A 20,576-nucleotide genomic window follows, 5' to 3' on the forward strand; every position below is an offset into this window, starting at 1 on the left:
ATTACTTTGCGCCATGTTTATTATTTATTTTTATTTTTCTCTTATTTTTTTAGAGTTTGTCTTCCTTGTATGTCTTTTTTTATTCCTTTGAATACTTTCTTAACCAGTAATCACAAATTGCTGTTAAATGTGTTGTTCAATGGTTTGTCAATATTCACTAATTTATTCCTTTAAACTTCCATTAGTCTTATTGCACATTTAACTTTCCGTTTATTTTACTGGTCAAGTTGTGGTGCGTAAAGTATTCTCACTTTGGTTCCTCTCAGTAAATTAGTCAAACGCGTTAGTTCTGTTGCATTGAAATCGCCGATTTTATTTTACCAGCAGCGCCCTATGCGATTAGTATTTGCACAGTTTATTCTGAGGTAAATTGTTTTTTTCCAAAATGGCCGCGCGCAATTGACGCTCGCTGACGTTGGAGGCTATCATCCAATGGTTAGACAGATGACACCTTCCTTTCCCAGCATGCTTCACGCGAAACAGCTGACTGGAATTTCTTAGTGCGCTATGCCGGCAGCCTTAACCTCGTAAGTCACTTTCACGCTGCACTTACTTCAGGATGATAAATGTCAATCCTCCGCGACCCTTGTATTTATTTCATTACCGAATCCTCGCGATGACTCTTTAATCAGCACCGCAATTCATGTAATGAACCGATGATCACCCGTGGGCCCAAGTCGGTATCCCGTCCTCGTCGCCAAGTTGTTGTGGGGGCTGATGTAATGAATAGTCGATAGATATAAATATAATTACTTTTATTAATAAAGTGTAAAGGGCCCATGTTGTACATGGTTTCTACTCCTTTCTAGTTGCTCAAGCCAGAGTGAATGTGGAGTCTGTGTGGAATGTTGGAGTGCGTGATGTCAGAGAGTTTAGAATGTGTGTGTGCCTGTGTGTCTGTGGAATGACAGTTGAGAAGAGTGGGCTGAGCAACTAACATCAAGCTCCTGGTGGGACTAGCTATTTACTATCTACTTACTATTTACTTATCTTCTTGATACTACCTGAGATTTACATGGAACTTGTATTGATCTTCTAATAAACCTACATCTTGGATAAACTATCTGGCTACCTGTACATTATATCTTCAATTACCCACAACATTTTGGCGACGCTTGGAAAGAAACCCTGTGTGTTTTGGCAAGAAATCTAATGAAGGTGAGAAAACCTGCATTCATCTACTTAAGGTGAGAAAACCTACAACAATTTTGAACTTTCATTTACAAAAGTATCTATTTGAAACTAAGCAATTTGGATGTAAAAAAAAAAATTAAAGGAAAAGAACGCCCTCAAAAGTCCCACCAGTGTCCTTCTCCACCTGGACAGCCTACCCAGGGCGCTTCACATTTCTTATTATTGTACTTTTACACCGCCTTACCACATTCGATAACATGACAAATTTTGACACTAGCATCAGTGATATGCTTTGAGGACAATCAACACCCCTGGTGAGCACTTATGATAATGTACGGGATGGTTGTGCCTTTCTAAACTGCTGCCTGAACTAGCATATTTAATAAAATAAGCATTGCTGAAGTCGAGTGCTTTTTCTTAACTCAAAATGCAGTTAAATACAACATAAGTGGAATAAAGGAAAATAAACTGCCAAGCGTGAAAGAAATGTATGACGAACCGGAAAGAAAACTGTTATTGAAGTACAAATGGCACTCGAGCAGCCAGGCATGTAGGAGATGAGTTGCTAAGTGGAAAGGAAATTGACAGTGCACGTTTTTCCTCTATAATTGAAAATAACAACTCTGGTGCTGATTAATTTCTGAAATATTGAAGTACTTTCACTTTTACATTGAGATCTTGTATACAACGACCAATATCTTTTGAACAGATTTGCTATTTTACTTGCTGAGTTAAGTGCATCGTTAAAAACTGTCTTAATATATTTTAAAAGTTAACCACAGCTCGCGCTGCCTCACCTGCTCCTCAAGTCTTCTTTCAATCCTCTGTGACGTCTGCCTACTTCTGCTACAGACGCTTTGGTGCACGCATTTTCCTCTAGCCATCCGGCACGCCTGCGTCTGCGTCCATGCAATGCCTGTCACGTCACTTGAAACCTGCCTTGTACACAGACAGACATTAAGCTGCTGCAAGCTTTTCATTTTCTCCATATTCTTCAACGCAATCTCGAAGGAGCAGTTGGTGACTGTGATAAGTATCCTTGCTGTGAGTTTTTGTGGTTTCCTGCTTCAAGGTCTTGCCAGCTACGTTATCTGCACCATGCTAACTGTGCATTATTTAATCAGCGCAAGTGAATTTCCGGTGGGACAATAACGTTGTGTCGTGCTCTTATTGTGCCCTACAATTGATACTTCATACTATGGGTGGTCTACACATATTGTTGTTTATTCTGTGGGCTGTGCACCCCATTTTGTGGTGTGGCCTGCACTTGGGCAGTGTTTGTTACGGGCAGTGTTTGTTACACACTTTATTTTGTTTATGCAGGTATTAAAACACGTTATTCTTCAATTTAGTTAATACAGGTATCAAAACACGGTATGGGTATCAAAACACGTTAGCTTCAATGTTTAGGAATTACAGGTATTAAGACGTGTTAGCTTCATAAATTAAATTACAGGTATTAAGACGTGTTAGCTTCATAAATTAAATTACAGGTATAAAGACGTGTTAGCTTCATAAATTAAAGTACAGATTTTAAGACGTATTAGCTTCATAGATGAAAGCGCAGGTATTAAAACGCGTTTGCGTTATTGAGGAAGCGCAGGTTTCAAAACGCATTAGCGTTATTATTAAGGAAGTGCAGATATGAATACGCATTAGCGTTTTTATTGATAAGTTTAAACATTGAGGTTACTTTATTAAAAGTTGTGCATTCCCATTATATGTATAATGCAGTGAGATATCTACTCTGTTTTTACACTTTAAAAATGTTCAAGTTCGCATTGTTTGATTTCTCCAAAAGAAAGGGATATGTGCCATGTTTTATGGTTTATCCTTTTACTTTGTTTCCTTTATTCTTTTCACCTATTTCTTTCTCCCTTTCCTTTTGATCTGTCGGCTTCTTTGCAAGTTTATCTTTCATTGTATATTTGCTTAGTTATAAGTTATTATGTTTATTTCCTGTGTATTCCCTGTGAAGAAAAAGGGATATGTTGTACATGGTTTCTACTTCTTTCTAGTTGCTCAAGCCAGAGTGAATGTGGAGTCTGTGTGGAATGTTGGGGTGCGTGATGTCAGAGAGTTTAGAATGTGTGTGTGCCTGTGTGTCTGTGGAATGACAGTTGAGAAGAGTGGGCTGAGCAACTAACATCAAGCTCCTGGTGGGACTATCTATTTACTATCTACTTACTATTTACTTATCTTCTTGATACTACCTGAGATTTACATGGAACTTGTATTGATCTTCTAATAAACCTACATCTTGGATAAACTATCTGGCTACCTGTACATTATATCTTCAATTCTATGTCAGGGAGCGGAGGCGAGGATTTTGCTAGTCCTTTCTCCATTTTATTGGACAGCAAGTTAGAAGTAAGATAAAAAACAATAAGCCATGGACTACCCAAACCAACATGGCCGCGGTAGTCCTGGTAACATGTCAACCAATCAGAGTCCAACAGTAAGCATATAGGGAATCCCATCTGTTAGTCCTTCCTCTTTCTCCATTGCTGCCTCGGCAAGATAAGTCATGTTTCTTATCTTTGTCGTGGCAGTTGTATTTCTTATTATTGACAGCTTTGTTTGGATATCACTTGATTAGATTTGACTTTGCCTTGTTGTAGGCTGTGTTATTGTGCTTTCTAACGCGGTAGGCTTTCAGCCCGAGCGTTTCTTCTCCGCGCGTGCGCGGTCTTGGTGTCGGCTTCTGACGCCGACCAGCTGTTCTCCTCAGCGCTCTTCGCGCTTGAGTAGAAACGCGCTGAGGCATTGCGCTTCTTTCGTTTTTGAGCCTCTTCCCTCGCACTGACGCCGTTTTTGACGGCAAGAATTATTTTCTGACTAAATTTTATAAAATTAATTTTAATCTCAGTCAGAATTTCGTGTTTCAGGCTTTTAATTTGTGTGTAGCCTGTGTGGTACCTGTGTGAAGGGTGTCCCCTTATAAATAGTTGGGGTGTTTGTGTATGGGTACCAGTTTCCCTGCAAGAATGCAGTCCTGTCCTCCTACTGTTGAAGTGGTGGCTTCTAATGATCAGCCACAACTGACAAACTAGGTGGTGTTTCTGTAACTGCCTGACACTGTCTTTTAACACTGACCTTGTATATATTTTTTCTGCACTACAGAGCGGTGCTTCATTTTCCGGAGCTGTTTGCCAGGTGAGGTGAGGCGTTTTCCCTTAAAAATTAAGGTGTGACATTGATTATTATGACAATGTGAGACACTCTATTGTCATTCTGACCTAGAGGCAGCATTATAATCATTGGAACAATTCTGTTTGGGATAGCCTTAACTAATGTGAGTGCTATTATTGTTTGTTTTTCATTACATGCGGATTCGCTGGCTATATCAAAAACGGACACTCACAGGAGAAAAATGGAAGTGTACAGGTGACACTTTTTATGTTTATAGAATGTCCTTTTTTCACTTATCACTGATTCAGCAGTAGCAATTAAGTTTATGGGTCCTGAGGAAGCGGATGGTAACACTTGACCAGTAACCGCAGAAACATGTCGACCAGATAGCCCAGTCAGAAGTTATTTGTTTGAACCACCTGACTTACTTGCACGTTATTTTTAACCTTGGAGGTGCATGACTCCAGAATAAAAAATAATTGTATGCACCATCCAATCTTACACTTATCATTTTTACACTCTTATTTTTGTGCACTGCTCACAGTTACGATAACTCAATCTACCAGACATCCACCCATCACTCTTTGTCTCCAATTTTGATCTATGGTGATAGAGTGGTGGTTATACTACTGTGGAGTAGACCATATGATGTACTGGGCGCCTACAACCGCGTAACTGATGGACATTTTTTCACAGTGGTTAACTGTCCAGTCTGTCTTCTATCTCAAGAGGAGTAGCAGACACATAGCCAGCCATACATAGCATGTTTTGAGCTCACCGTTAGACCCACAGTTATTTGTTGTTTTTTGAATGCTTGTGTGGGGGATATAACTGTGCCCAGGTCTTAAAACACACCCCTTGAACCCCAGAATAATTGTTAGTTGATTGCAGCCACAACTGACCCCTTTACACCCTCCTGCAGAGGTAGACAGGCTTCTCTCTTCGGCGATAGCTCAAGCTCTGGCACCTCTGCAGGACAGTGTAAATAGACTGTCAGCCCATGTTTTCAAGAAGGATACAGGTGTTTTTGGGGACAGTGGGGCAGGGTCCAGTGGTGTTCCATGTGCTCTACCACGTACGACCAGGAAGCGTGACGCGGGGCACCTGGAGGGCTTCAGTAAATTATCTGAGGTTTTTCGTAAGAGTGCGCGCACGCTTAGAAGCGCACCCTACCGGGGGGACGACTCGCCCGGAGAGACTGGTGGCTTTGTCACCCAGGACCTTGACCCGGAGGAAGGGTTCCCCTTTGAGGGTGATGATGAGGAGGACGAATACGTAGATGAGGATGAGGACGCTTCCTCAGAGGATTTTTCTGACGTAAGCAGGTCTTGGCGCCCAAAACCTAGCGCTCCTAGTCTTACGGATGGCGATCTTGCGCCTCCTAATACGTTCGACCCATCTACTATTGTAAGACCTAGATCTTCGGAGTGGTTTCCTGAGCAGTCTACAGCTGATTATGTCGCAGCTAAGCTTCGACAACCTTTACCTCAGGATGTCCGCCTTCGCGTACGTTCTGAGTGCCCTCGCCCTTCCCTTCCCTTTAGGGTAGCATGTACCCCTGAGATTGATCCGAAGTTGTGTACCTTCTTCGCCAAGTATATCAAGGACCCTAAGAAGGGTATAGATAGGTCCTGGAAGGCCTGTCAGGACAAGCTTTTGGACGTTGTGGGTCCCCTGACAAAAATTATTGAATTGGCCCAACGTTCTAAAGAGTCGGGCTTGCCAATGTCGGTTGATGAAGTGGCTGGCTGGTCAAACGGGCAGTTTGCCTTCTGGGCAATGCCAATTGTGCACTTTCAGCGGAACGTCGACGATCTTTGCTTCTTAAGATTGATCCTAAGCTAGGAGAGTTGTCGTCTTCGGAGGCGGGCCCGGTTGCGCAGGGGGCTTTGTTTGGAGATCCCTTTGTGAAGGAGTTGGGGAAGTTTGTCGCTACGTTTTCTGCACTGGATAAGGCTCAGGCTTCTATGAAGAAGTTTTTCCCCAAAAAGGTTTTTGGTGGGGCCGGCAGAGGCAGGGGTCGCTCTTCCGGCCGTCAGGTCCAGCAAGGCCCCAACAGAGGCCAATTCAGACGAAACAACGGCTGGAATGATGGACGTCAGGGTACCTTTTACCCTTCCAGAGGAGGCAGAGGCCAAGGCAAGGGACGTGGTGGATACCAGTCCAACTCCAGAGGATTTAATGGTAAGATTTGGCATCGTATCTCTGGTTCAAATGGGGGGAAGATTGGCGTTGTTTCCCCAGGCCTGGTCGTCGATCACTTCAGACTCTTGGGTTCTACAGACAGTTCAGGGGTTTCACATAGAATTTTACGGTTCCCCCGTTCAAATCTCTCGTCCTCGCCCTCTAGTTTTTTCTGTCACAGAACAAGAACTTATAGATTTGGAGGTGCGGGCGATGTTACAAAAAGGCGCCATCATCCCCTCGGTGCTTCATCCAAAGGGTTTCCTCAGCAACATCTTCCTTTTGGAAAAGAAGGACAAAGGGTTCAGACCGGTAATCAACCTCCGCTCCTTCAACGAATGGCTGATTTACAGGCATTTCAAGATGGAAGGCATCCATCTTTTGAGAGATCTTCTGTTGCAAGACGATTGGTTGGTTCGCTTGGATCTGAAAGATGCTTATCTTTCGGTTCCAATCTTTCCTCCTCACTGTCGGTTCCTCCAGTTTCTGTGGAGGGATCAGATCTACGAGTTTCGTACGCTCCCCTTTGGTCTTTCCTCAGCACCTTGGTGCTTTACCAAACTCCTACGCCCGGTGGTAGAACATCTCCGTACCATGGGGATTCGTCTTATAATTTACCTGGACGACATCCTTCTAATGAGTCAGTCCAGGGATCTCCTACTTCACCAACTTCAGGTCACAATAACCCTTCTTCAATCTCTGGGTTTCATCATCAATTCCCAGAAGTCGGACCTCATTCCTCGTCAGGAAATGACTTTCCTTGGCTTTCTGATCATAACTACGGATGCGACGCTTCATCTTCCTTACGAAAAGTTCTCCAAGATCAAGAAGGAGATTCGCAAGGTTCTCCGACGAGATCGGATATCCCTCCGTCAATTGGCCAGGATTGTGGGATTACTGTCGTCATCGATCCAGGCCATTTTTCCAGGCCCTCTTCATTACAGGGCCCTTCAGAGGCTGAAGGCGTTTCACCTTCGCAAGGGTCTCACTTACTCGGAACTGATTTCCTTGAACCTGGAAGCCAGGTCGGAGCTTCTTTGGTGGTTAGATCACATGGATGCTTGGAACGGGAAGGCGATTTTCGGTTCCCGTCCGGATCTTGTGATCGAGTCGGATGCCAGCCGCCAGGGGTGGGGAGCCCGGTGTGACTCCCTCTCGGTGGGCGGCAGGTGGACGGAGGAGGAACTTCACCTCCACATCAATTGCTTGGAGCTCCTCGCGGGTTCCTTCGCAATCCGCTCTTTCACCACGACCAGAGTTTCGTGCTGTGTTCTTCTACGGATGGACAACACGACTGCGGTCAGGTACATCAATCGGTTGGGCGGCACTCATTCCAAAGTCCTAGCGGATCTGGCAAAGGACTTCTGGAACTATTGCCTTCTTCGTCAGATTTCTGTTACGGCGGAGTATCTCCCAGGCGATCTGAACACGGTTGCGGATTGGCAGTCCAGGAATTTTCGAAATGCCAGCGATTGGAGACTGGATCTCTCGGTATTCCAAAGAATTTCGGACATTTGGGGTCTTCCGGTGATGGACTTATTTGCGTCCAGGTGGAACGCCCACCTTCCCCGCTTCTGCAGCTGGAAACCGGACCCGGGTGCGGAAGCAGTGGATGCCTTCCAGCAGGACTGGTCCCGGTTTCCAGCTTATGCGTTTCCTCCCTTCCTTTTCATTCAGAGGGTGGCAGCTCAGGTCCGCAGACAGAGAGCTTCTCTGATTCTGATTACACCAATCTGGAAAGCTCAATGCTGGTTCCCTTCTCTTCTAGAGTTGTCTTGGGACAAACCTCTTCGGTTACCGTCGTTCGATCACATTCTGACGGATCCTTTGGGTCACCCGCATCCCCTGGTTCTCCAGGGCCATCTACATCTCATGGCCTGGAGGATTTCAGAGGACGTTGGTCTTGCGACTCACTTTCGAGAGACGCTGAACTCCTCATCCAAGGAGCCTGGGCCCCTAACACCACTAAGCGTTATAGATCAGCATGGAACAGATGGGTTCGTTGGTGTGTGGCAAAACACCTGGATCCCATGGGATCCTCGGTCACTGATGTGATTAACTTCCTTGCTGATCTTTTCCAAAAGAAATTGGCATACAGCACCATCAATTCTTTCAGGTCGGCAATCTCTGCTGGTCATGCCCTTGTTGATGGCTCTCCGGTGGGTGAACATCCTTGGGTTTGTAAGCTCCTAAAGGGTATTCGCCTTTCGCGCCCCCCGGAGCCTCGTTATTCTGGATTATGGGATGTTAATGTGTTTTTGAATTTTCTTAAATCCTGGCAGGATAATCAATACCTTTCCCGAAAGGAACTTTCGGCCAAATTGGCGATTCTTCTTTGCCTGATTTCTTGTAAGCGTGCTTCAGATGTTCGTGCTCTGGATATCTCAGCCAGGGTTTTTACCCCAGAAGGGGTTACGTTTACGGTTTCAAGAAGAACTAAATGTAATACCAGGTCAGTAACTTACCCAGCTTTCCCAGATTTGCCAAAGCTCTGTGTTGTTCGCTGCCTCAAAACCTATGAGGATGTTACTCTTGAGTTCCGCCCTCCGGGCGAGAGACAGCTGCTTATAGCGGTTAAAAAACCTTTCAAGGCAGTTTCCTCTCCCACCATTGCCAGATGGGTCAGGTGGATTATGTCAGAATCTGGAATTAGCATCACTGACTTTGGGGCTCATTCCACTAGAGGTGCAATGGCTTCTAAGGCTGTACAAGTTGGTGGACGATTGGAGGATATCATGAATGCAGCGGATTGGTCTTCGGATTCCACTTTTAAAAAGTTCTACTTTAAACCAATCCATGAAGCTGCATCGTTGGTGGTGAGTAAGCTTTGAACAAGCAAAATCCTCGCCTCCGCTCCCTGACATAGAATGAGAAATTTCCTAGTTATCACAAAGGAAAGTTTCAATTCTATTAAGGAGGCGGAGGCGAGGATTTTCCCACCCAGGCTTTATCGAGCCTTCCCTCCCGAACATGATCGGTGATGATTTTACTACGTCTAAGGGAAGTAACTCTTTTCCTATGTACTAATGTTCTCATTGATAATCTGTGCAATGATGTTTATTTCCTATTTGCAATTCGATTCTATTGCTCCATTGCAATGTTCTGGACTTGTTCTACATTGTTCTGGACAAGATATTATTATTATTGTTTCTTTCCCCTAGGCTCCGATCAAAAAGCGGACTAGTGGATGGATGACTTCTTTCCTGCGGCAGCACCCAAGAAAGAGGAAGGACTAACAGATGGGATTCCCTATATGCTTACTGTTGGACTCTGATTGGTTGACATGTTACCAGGACTACCGCGGCCATGTTGGTTTGGGTAGTCCATGGCTTATTGTTTTTTATCTTACTTCTAACTTGCTGTCCAATAAAATGGAGAAAGGACTAGCAAAATCCTCGCCTCCGCCTCCTTAATAGAATTGAAACTTTCCTTTGTGATAACTAGGAAATTTCTCATTACCCACAACAGCCCACAGGGAGCCAGGGAAAGGGACGCTGTCACTGGCAGAGCGGACACGGCATCTAACCAGTGACAGCAGTGACGTCATATTTGTACTCTCCGAACATTCGGAGATGACATGGTGTGACGGTAACAATGGAAATAGAAAACATCATGACAGTTTGATTAATACAATAACATGTTCAACAGGAAGAAGACGCAGTGCAGGAATTCATGCGACAGGGATCACAATATAGCTCACTGGGTGGTGTGTATTGTTAAAAATGTCAACATTGGACAGACAGCACGTAAAATTTCAGATCGCCGAAACGCCAAGCATGGACTTAAACATGGTTTCCCAGTTTCAAAGTTGGGCAAGAGATAACACAACAATACGTGATTAGCAGTCCTATCAAGCGTCACGCAACAGGTGTGACACTCACGCATTTCAGTGCGGTGATCCGCATCACCGCACTGAAATGCATTGTCACGCATTTTCGACCTGTGCTGCCAGGCGCACCAGCGGCGCTCCTGTGCCCGGGCTCTCTCTGTGTTCTGAGAGGTGCTGCCAGCCGCCCGAGTGCCTAAACAGTTAACTCCGACGCTGCAGCTCTGAGACCGCGGCGCACTACAATGTATCTTTTGCCAGCAGCTGCCTGTCCGACTGAGAGGCTCCTGTTGCCCTGGAAACTTATAATGCGCAAATCAGGGCGGCCAGTTAGACTGTGTCCTAGTCTGCACGGGGGCCGGGCTGCTCTCTGAGTCGAATACTCTACTTAGCTGTCAATCACCGTCACGTGTGGCGCACAGGGGGCCGGGATTAATCCGGATGTGCCGGTCGCGATAGTGTAGTGTAGCTCCTATTTTCCCAATAGGCTCTGCGCATTGGAATAGTACCTACAGCAGTAAAGGCCTAGGCCAGACGTTAACTAGGTCTACTACTGTCGATACTAGACTTAATTTTTGGGTTTGCCAGCTAAGCTCAGAGTTCGCTAGAAACTTTCTCGAATGTTCAAGGAAGGATTAACTCCCCTGATTAGACAAGAAGGGATTTAGTTTCTGACAACCATAGAACATGACAACTTTGCTCTCCCCTAATCAAGAGTCAATCTCGAGAGTCGTGTGAGCACAAGGCAATTATTTTACTCAGTCAGTACGTGCATTCTTAGTCTCATCAGAATGTAGAGAAAAGGAAGAGACGGGCGTGTTCAATAAAAAGGTGTTATTTATTGATCAGTCTCTTTTCTCATACATGAGAAATGGATCGATATTATTGCAATACTTATAGTTAAGTAAAGTGCATACATTAAAAGCAATAGTATAAAATAATACTGTAAAAACATCGATATGGTTTCTGAGCCATATGATGTTTTATAATGATTAAAATATATTTACATACACATATACATTTGACTAAACGTACTCAACTGGTGTTTCTAAATACGCCTACCCTGTGTACCTGACCTAAGTCTAATGCGTGGGCGGGAATAGAAAGTTACAGTTTAAGTTAAGTTTGTTTTTGCCAAGTGAATAACTAAAGAATTCTCTATGAGGGGATATTCAGTTCTGTACCTGGAATTTAGGATGAATGAGGAATGGTATCTCTTTCTCTGCTCTCGATATTCCAGGCTGCCTGCGAGGGCTGCCCAGAAGCGCCGGTGCTGGGTCTCTCGGCTTGAGATAGCAGCGCGTCTCTCAGCGCGTCAGGAAGGCGGGGCTGCTGCCAGCGGGGTCTGCTTCTGCTCTTGGCTTCGGCAAGTATGGCTGCTCCGTCTTGTCACCACGCGTGTGTTTGCATAGGGCAAGGTCGGCAATATTTATACCTTAAAGGTGCCGAGATTGACGTAAGGATGGACATAGGTACGTCAATAAAGATGTCATACGACTTGCTCGTTAGCACATTCTTTACTAAAGTTCTCTGTGAAATCAAAACAATGGCCGCACGGATTTTCCAGGTTGTCATAGGTTTGATTTGTTATGAGAACGTCGTATGCCTTATCAGGGGCTGGAGGAATGTCGCTTGTCTAATTAGATCTCAAGCGTTATGACCTAATCAGATAACACGTTCCTGTGCCGTAGTGTGACTGCGTCAGATAACGGTATCTGCATCATGGGGGATTTCTTGCCTCATGGGCTGACTGTTAGTTAACTAGCTAGTAAGTTTAACCAGAATAGGGTCAGGAATAGGGGGATCGATTCAGAACCTATAGAAATACACGACACCCACTCCACGCTAACTATGGTCATATCTACTAATCTATGCATAGTATAACATAGTACAACATACTATAGAGTATAGTGTATACCTTACCACCCCAAAATACATAAATGCATTTCGAATTTTTCAAATATACTGAAAAATTGCAGTCATATATATTGTATGCACTTAAGCTATGAATTAAATGCAAAAGTAAACACGCATTTTATGCATTATTGCTTTTTGGTATATGAGAAATACACATGAAATGGCTCTTAATATGGCTATACAGAAAGGAAGTTCGAGACCATTTCATCACATAATAAAATATCTTTATGAACATGCCAGCGGGCAGCTAAAGCCTATATAAAGTATCTAAAAATAGAAATCTTAGTTCTCTAGGAATAGTTTCTTACTTTAAGCAGAAGATCAGTGTCCCGGGAAAAAAATATATAGAAAAATATTTTAAGGGGCTTGCTGAAAAAAGTTGCTGTCCGTGAACTGGATTGTAATTGTTCATGTGACTTTATTTTTAAAAGTTGAAGGCCGAATTCAGGGAACGCCGTGTGCGAGTTTACTCAAAAGTCTCTATTTCTGTTCTGGAGAGAACATCATATCATTAAAGCTTTCGAAAAAACTGTCAACAGCTTCATGGGAAAGTTCCACTAAGTCGGAAATAGGGGTAACCATGCATTCGTGCGCATGATTGTCTCCATTGACATTCTGATTTGCATTGCTGACAGAAGGTCGTACCTGTTCGATGCTGCTTTCATCTTGAACTTCACTACTCTTCAATCGCAGTGGTGAAGATTCCAGGAATGCCGTCATCAGAATTGGCAGCCTTTGAGGGCAGCACAAAGCGTGAACCTTGGTAGGAACCAGCAGTGTATCTGCATCCACCGGCGCATCCGATTGTAGCGTCAGACAGGTGTCTAACACGCATTCTTCTCCGCATAGCAGACACCTTAGTACAGGTAAAACACACCTTTGCCACATTGGTCGAAATGATAGAAACCAAGTCATGTTCAGGTCTCTAAGCCGGGAGAGTCCCAGGATTTTTGATATCCGGTCCCGGTATCCAATGGCTAGGATCGTATCTTCCATTGTCGCGAGAGTTTGATCTGTGACATGGGTTGCCATAACGAAAAATAAGGACTAGGAATAGGATTCCTGCAATTAGTCCCAGGATCAGGGGAAGTCCGCCAAAAATCGAATGGACGAAATCTGGAAAAATACCCAGTATGGCTTTGAATGGTGTTAATGCCATCGAAAATACTGTCTTAAATACCTTTGAGACCCCAGTGGTATCAGAAATATTTAAGATTTCGCTCAGGATTTCCGCGAAATGTACGGGGGAATTGGTTGATAATAATGTATGTATCTCTGCAGTCGTCCTTGCGACTTGTAGATCATACGTTTCTTTAGATGACGTGAGCCTTGTAGGCGTCTGAAGAAGCACTGTTTTCATTCTGCTTAAAGTGTCTATTCGAATAGAAGTAATTTTCAAACTGGGCCATGCCCTCGCCTCCCTGTCTGGAAAGGAGCTGGGGAACAAAGAACGTCCACAGCACTTGACCTTCGCCGTCGTAGTGACGAGATAAGGAGTCCCGGGCATAAGACTACAACATCTGCGGTCTACAATAAGAATGTAACTCCCATTATAGAGTCTTTGAAAGAATGGTTCTATTTCAGTTGCAGGTGCGCCTTGCTGGTGACATGAAAGGTTGTATGAATTCCCTTCACAGGCTCCGTGCAAACTAATTCCGTTACACAGAAGCGTGCCGCTTAGTGACATAGCACAATTGTTGCCACTAAGAAACACTTTCTGTCCTTTATTACTGACGCATGCATGTGAATAGGGCAGGTTCCAAGTTGTTTTAAGGTACCCCTTTCCCAATTTCTCGTACATGCCAGCCTGTATATATTTTTGGCAGTATTGAAACCTGAAGGTTGAGATTGGAATATTTATGATTCCGTGGATTATCCATTCAGTGACAGGTCGTTCTGACATTGTCATTGGTAATCTTTCTAGTTTTTCAATGCTCAAGATTGTATAATCAGCACCCTTTTGCGCCATACCGATTTGTCTATCAGTAAGGTTAAAGATTTGGAATAGTGACGTTGTGTTGATTAAACGCCAAGGCACATAGCCTGAACGCAGATTTTGTAACGTCCAGCCAAGCTGTACAATAGAACGCAATTGTGACTGACCATGTTGTAATAACAGTAAGTCTTGCGATAATATATCGATTGCTGACGACACAATGCTGTCCAAAGAAAAAATTCTGGAGGACAGAGTCATTAACCCATTGTCCACTACAGAAAGTGATTTTTCCAAATTGATACGGTCAATTTCCCGTATTCTTTCTGCTGTCTCAATTTGAGTAACCTTCCAGGCCTCATTGTATGCTGCATATACAGAGGCTGCTATGAAACGCTTTTGACGCTGTTTGCGTGGTCCCAGTATGAAATCACGCAAGTCAGCACCATCAGTAAGTAAAGTTAGGTGTTGCTTAATTTCAGGCAGTGTGGAAGTTTGTAGCCATTGAAGGCATAATTTGCCCACACTGTATGTTGTTATTATCCCTGGGTGATATCTTTGGGGATATCTAGGGTCTGGCCTGGTCATTTTGAAACCCTGTGTTTTATTCAGGAATCTATCTTGACAGTTATTTGTATCTGTGGGCCAGATCAACCATTGTTTCCAATCAGGATGTGTTCTGTTTTGGTTAAGTATATGGTTTATGTCTATTTCTTCATCTGTATCAGATCTATTGCTAAACATTGTTGGCTTTGGAATAGACAGGTTATTTAAATCTTTGATTTTGGCTAAGCCAAGACAGGTGGTTTGTTGAACAGTGTCATTTAAAAATATCATTTGTTCTGGGATCATGCAGGCTCTAAACAAAGCTTCTAAACCCTGTACTTGCCATTCTTTTGTACCCCAAACACTTTTCAAATCAACATTTTTGTCCCAATAATCAAATCCAAAAGTATTCATCTTTTCAAAGAATGTATCTGAATATATCAATTTTGTGTTGGTTATCATGGTTTTCATCCCTGTCTTGTTTGACAATTTATAATAAAATGTTTCAGCATTACTAGTGTCAAAACCTTGAAAGTATGAATATTTGTCATAAACGGTTCTAGAGCTCCCTTTTGGAGGTGTAGCACAATGTTCCCATTGATTATAATTTAAAACATTTCTAGGTTGTGCAGATTTATGCAAGAAATGGTTACCATAATGGTTATAGCAATACATACTATCATAATTTGTAGAACCTTGCAAATAATCATGTTTTGTAAATTTAGCAGACATCACTAAGTCAGACATCATATTGTTTATACTTTCAAAGTCCCAATCATCAGCAAATGAGTTTGGTTTTGCAAAGTCACTCAAGGAGATCTTGATTTGGTGTGGATATTTCAGGATCTCGACCGGACCATAAATTTCATAGTCAGTGTTGTCCCAGGCTACCCCACCAGGTATTGGAATTGCTGTGAAGTTGGCTGAAGAAAGTTCTGAAGAAAGTTCTCTTTTCTCGACGTGTGAAGATGTGTGTGGTTTGAGGACCAAGTTGATGTTCTGACTTGCTGTGTCCATTTTAGCATATTTTCCCTCAATGAAGCGTCCCAAAGTAAATACCATGATGAGCCAAAGTATGAGGATAAATGCACCAAAACCCACCCAAAATTCAATCCATGGAGAAACCAGATGTTTCTTTCAGTTGTTTCAAAAGTTCCTTAGCTTTGTCTTTAAAGGATTTTGATGATGGCTGTGTCTTTTGTTCGCTGAAACCTTCAGAGGAATCATCGAAGTTGATGAAGTAACCAGATGCAGTTCTGTCAATTGTTCCAATTGGTTCAGGATTTTTGTTTCTTGCATTTTCACTTGGAACTTCATTGTAGATTGGTGTGTCTCTGCTAAATGTTTTTATTTGGGTTTTCAGAGGTCTTAGTTCTATTGCATTGTTGCATAGTCCTTGTTGTTCTTCTGTAGGCGTTTCAAATGTGATGAGCCTCTTTGATAGGACCTCTGTACTGGTAGCAAACCTTGGTGTTCTGCTACTTATTGGGAGTCCACTTGGCCTACTGTTTGTTATCGGCCACATGTTGTGGTTTTACCAGGTCGATGGATACAACTCGGTTCTCCTTTTTTCCAGCAAGTGGCGGTAGTACAACTGATCTTGTCCCGTTGACAGACAAGACAGGAACTGCTTTTCTGTAAGAAGGCCCAAATTCCTTCTTTACCGCGATCTTCTCCCTGACTAGATCCCCGACTTTTGGAATCCAGACAGGTCTTGCTGGGACAGGTGGTGATTCTTCAGTGGTTGTTGGCTGTTGTTTCAATTGTATGTTGCTCAGGTCTTTTCTTGTTTTGTTTAAGTCCTGCAAAATAGCCAAACGGTCTTTGACATCAAAGGTTTTTTCTGTTACCACTGAAGTCTGACTATCAAGGTCAGAGATCAACATCCTAGTTCCGAATAATAATTCGTACGGACTGAATCCCTTCAGAGAATTTCTTGGCAAGTTATTTAGACTACGTTGGACACTTATTAGATGTTTGACCCACCCAGCTCCCGAACCTAATATCCTTTCTATTATAGATTGCTTTCTGCCTTGGTTTTTTCTTTACACCATCCCATACCCTCAGGAAGGAAGTGAGAAGATTCCCGCTGGGCTGTGCTCATTTGGCCATGTTTCCCCCCCCAGGCTGGATTGCCTGAGTGAATAAAAAAATGGTCGAACGTAGCATGCTCTTAGCGTATATGCCATTTAGACTCGCAAATCTTGTATAACAGTCCGGACGTCAGCCAAGTGCTGTGGATCTACATTATAAGTGGAAACTAGCCTGTATATGTTAATCGCAAGCCATTCTTTTTGCTGCTAATATTATCTGCCTTGATTCGACGAGGTATTAAACTGCTTCTCTCCCCTCTGCGATCTCTGTTGCAGTTTGGGCAGTTTTTTACAAACATGGTGTAGTGCAGGCTCATGCCTGGCCACCAGTACCGTGATTGTAATTCTTCCAGAGAATCTTTTAATTTAAGGTGTCTGAGACCCTCGCCCATGTGTGCGTCTGCGATTAACAAGCTTCTCCTGTCCATGTTTGGAATCACTCTATCCCCCACTCCAGGGATTCGAGCAAAAGGGACGGAGTTTGCATCGATTATGTATGTATAATTGAGTGGATAGTTGATCGGTAACGCTGAGCAGTCGCCTTTTGATGACGTTTTCACTGCCAGCAATGTTTCGCCGTCAATGTATTTTAATGCACGCTTTTTTCGATCTATGGGAGCCAGTTTAGTGGCTGCCGCTGCGGCTGCTTCAGCCAATGAATTCCCTACAACGTGAACGCCATCACGCTGATGACTCAGTGAGTGAGTCACGTGAGTCTTTGGTAGTTCTTTTTTCAAAAGAGCTACTTGTTCCCAGAGCAGTCTCTGCTTTATTGGTGCATCTGTGTCATCTTTGTAACCGTTCTGAATCCATGTCTGCAAATCGCTGTTATATGATTTGACGCAGTAATATGAATCTGACACTATAAGTGTCGGGAATTCGCGATCCGCATTATCTAGCGCCATTTTCAATGCGATTATTTCAGTTTGTTTTTCTGAATTAGTTTCTACTGAGTGTGATTTTGTTAAAAGAGGTTTTAATTTACCTCCGCGCCACACTTCTTTTGTAATCTCACATGTGGGGTTGTATGCTTGTTCTCCCCAAACGGACGGTTGAGCATGTCCGTCTGTGTAGATTACACAGGCGTAATGTCGTAGAGGCAGAATGTCGATTTGCAGAGGATACGTATTTTCTTATTTTAGATTTTTCAATTCTTCTAGTTCTTAGAAGACTGTCAACCAGGCTATACTTGATAATTCATATCCTCCGTATTGGATTTTTAGATGGGCAATTCTGGACTTTTTGAAGTTGAATTTGTAACCCTCTGCAGCGAACCCAAGTATTATGGTGTTCACCCTTTTCAAGTGAGTCTCCAAGTCATCATCTGTTAAGTAAATGTCATCGACATAAGATAATGCTTCATCATCATATAGTTGTAGTAATTCTGTTACTCTCGCTGAGAATACCCCTGGGCTGTTCTTGTACCCCTGGGCTAACCGACAGAATTGTTTTTGAGTGCCATTTACTGAGAATGCAGTTAAATATCTGCTCTCTGGTGCTATATTTTGACAAAAGAATCCATTGGAGATGTCCAAGGTTGTTTTGTATTTTTTGCGCACTATGTTATTCATTAGTGCAGCACTGTGTGAGTTTTGCACTGCAAAAGTTTTGCAACATGTGTTAAGGTGTCGGTAATCCAAAACTAGACGGTACGAATTGTCTGGTTTGGAGACCGGAAACAAAGGATTGTTCATTTGTGAGGTGCAAGTTTCAATCACCCCCTGGTATTCTAGCTGATCTAGTATTTCATTTACCTGTTTTTTAGCTTCTTGCTTAATTGGGTACTGCCTTTGTGCAGTTGGTTGTGATTTTAACTGGATTTTGTGAGGAGAATCCTCATCCCATCCTACATGATTTTTATATAAAGCAGGTGCTAAGGCCACTGCCCACTTTCTAGCAAGTGTATATTTTTTATGAATCGGTATTTGATTCGAGAAGGCAGGCATAATTACTTCTTCGCCATGAGGGCACTCCCTGACAAACTCTGGTGGCCAGTCTTTTTCAGCTAGAAGGATGTCATAGCCCTTGGAGAGGTTATCCCAAAATAGTCCCCTTATTTTCCTAGTCTTATCTCCCTCTATACGTAATATTATCTCGTATATCTTGTGGGGCTTGCTAACTCTGGTATCTGCAGTTTCCACTTGAAGGTATTCATTCGTGTCCACTGTCTCCAGATGATTCATAAGGACTTTGCGAGCTATGCTCACCTCTGCTGCGCTGTCTAGCATTGTCTGAGCCCACTCTCCGTTTTTCAGTTGTGTCCTCAGTATTCTCGGCATTGTTAACTACCTTGATACTGGCTACCTTCTTTTTGGGAAATTGTAATTTCTTTTTCAGTTGAGCAGGTTCCTTGTCTTTGGACTTGGCGTGCTCTTCTGATCGTCCTCTTCTTTCCGATTTCTGCGAGGAATTCTGAAAAGATTGAGAGGGACGCGTATCAATGTCTTGATATCTATCAGGTTTTTTAATATTATCCCTATTTCTAAGGTTATATCTATTCCCAGAGGGGTCACTCTGCGGTGACCTCTGTCTTAGGTTTGGAGATTTCTCTCTTCGCCTCGGAGACCTTCCTCTGGACTGGAATTTCTTTTCTTTAGGATTGGATTGTTTGTTTCCATCCCAGTTCTTTTTTGGTGAATTATTATTATTATTAAAAAATATTTTTTCTGGACTTGTAGTCAGTTGCGGTTTTACTGGTATTCCACCTAGACTATCTCTGCCTAGTTCCTCATAAGATTTTTCTATGATTCTGGCTATTTCAGCTGGTTGGTCTGCTATATCTGTCTCTTTTAACCTCTGGCGGATCGCCACGTTCGCTGCTTCACCTTTTATGTTGGCTAGTAATATAGCCGAGACCTGCTTGAAGTCTTTCAGTAATTTCATACCAAGAGTTAAAGCAGGTTCTGGACCGTATTCATCTTGAATTTGTTTTAGCACATCTGGTATCACCGAAATGGATGGAACACCGTGCGTTTTTGTGTAGATGGAAGCAAAGACTGTACCCCAAGTGTCACAGTCCTCAATGTGTGGTGCGATTCCCATTGGAAGACATATAGTCAGAATCCTATGTTTTTCTAATGGGGTGGTGTCAGGAAACACCGCCTCTATTTGGGTAATTTTCTGTGCCAACCAGAATGGTATTTGTTCCCGTTTAGCTGGAACTTTACCTAGGCAGGATTGGATGTTCTGTGGTGTAATTTTATTTGTGTTCCCCTGGTGTGGGGTCAGCTGTGGTAGTTTAATCGCTGGCTGAATTGTTGAAGTCCGCATTACATACTGAACTAATGGTCTATGAATTTTTAGTAATTGTTTCAGCTGTGTTAATAATTCAGCTGCAGGCATCCTATCGATGTCTGGATGTGGTGTGTATCCGGCTAGGACCGGCCACGTTGCTCCTGGTCTTCCTAAAGGACCGAGCCTTGTAATGTGATTGTTATGTATTAGGGCGCCATCAAATAAGAGCAAATGCTCTTGGAATTTGAGTGGTACTTCCACCTCCTCGAAAGGAGTGTAAATGTCAGGAGGTTCCTCTACTTTGTAATAGTGGAAGTACTTTGTTACAGCATTTGCTGCTGGAAAATGTATCCATGTATAGTATACCTCTGTCTGCCGATATTCGTGTGCCTCAATTACGAATATGACTGTGCCACCTCTAGGTGTCAGTCCATTTTCTATAAGTTTTAAGGTTATAGATCTCCTTTTGGCGACCTGGATGAGTATTATATCCGGGTCTGCTGTTTGCATGGTAGCATCAGCATCTGCTATTTCAGTAGCTAATCTAATTGCTTCTCTTTCTTCATCACTGTCTCCC

This window comes from Lissotriton helveticus, chromosome 7, assembly GCF_964261635.1.
Source record: "Lissotriton helveticus chromosome 7, aLisHel1.1, whole genome shotgun sequence".
NCBI classification, from domain to species: Eukaryota; Metazoa; Chordata; class Amphibia; order Caudata; family Salamandridae; genus Lissotriton; species Lissotriton helveticus.